Source organism: Otolemur garnettii, unplaced genomic scaffold, assembly GCF_000181295.1.
Source record: "Otolemur garnettii isolate 467f Iridium unplaced genomic scaffold, OtoGar3 scaffold00093, whole genome shotgun sequence".
NCBI lineage: Eukaryota > Metazoa > Chordata > Mammalia > Primates > Galagidae > Otolemur > Otolemur garnettii.
The window spans coordinates 158716-159641 of NW_003852488.1; positions in this window are offsets into that span (position 1 = coordinate 158716).

Consider the following 926-nt stretch of genomic DNA (forward strand, 5'->3'; position numbering starts at 1 on the left):
TTTAAAAACTAATAGATATCTGACAACAAATTTTATTCATATGACTTTTCTCCCAAGGGGATAATCTCTGTGTATGTGAGTGTATGACTGTCTCATCAGGAATGTTAGACAGAGAGTTTCCTACCACTGGGACTTATGTTTAACTTTCTAATTTTACCCCTTAAAGGCAAAGGTCTCCCAGACAGTGAAGTATGTTCTTCCTTCTGATAACACAAAGAACAGGAAAATTTTAACAACTATGTTAAAATCCAGCTTTCTAAATAGACTCTAGTTTCTATCACACAAAATTTAGGATTTTGCTACAGGGGACAATGCTGAGAATTCCAGGCTGCTCTGGCTTTGGCTCAGAAACAAAAGGGCAGGACATGCTTTGCCTTGCTTGTCTCACACACAGATGTGCAGACAAATTAAGGTTTTAAGCTCTGAGTGCACGGATAAACTTTCTAGCCACAGCACACACATACTAAATTAAAAGCTTTTGCTCAAGTGGAATCCTGCTTTGCATATAGCCCACATTAACCTCTATCAAAAAAAAAAAAACAAAAAAAGAAGAAAACATCAAAAGACTCTAAGCCAAATTTAATTAGAGGCCACAGAGTGCATTGCTTTCAAAAGAATAAAAATGATAATAATCCCTAGGCTCCTTGCTTACTCTAGACCTGTCTGCCTCTCTCCTGAACTATGAACCAACACCAGAGACAAGGTGATAACAGACAATAAAGAAAGAGAAAACTGATATGAAATAAAGGAAGAACTAATAAAGACAGCTGGAACTGATAAAAGAACACATTATTATCATGGGCAAGGGGCTGTGTTTCTTGGGTTCACCAAGAGCTTCAACCAAAGCTTCCACTTAAGAAGCCATCGGCACCACTTCAGGAAACATTCTACTGAGCTCTGTAACTCACAGGTCTCTAATCAGACCG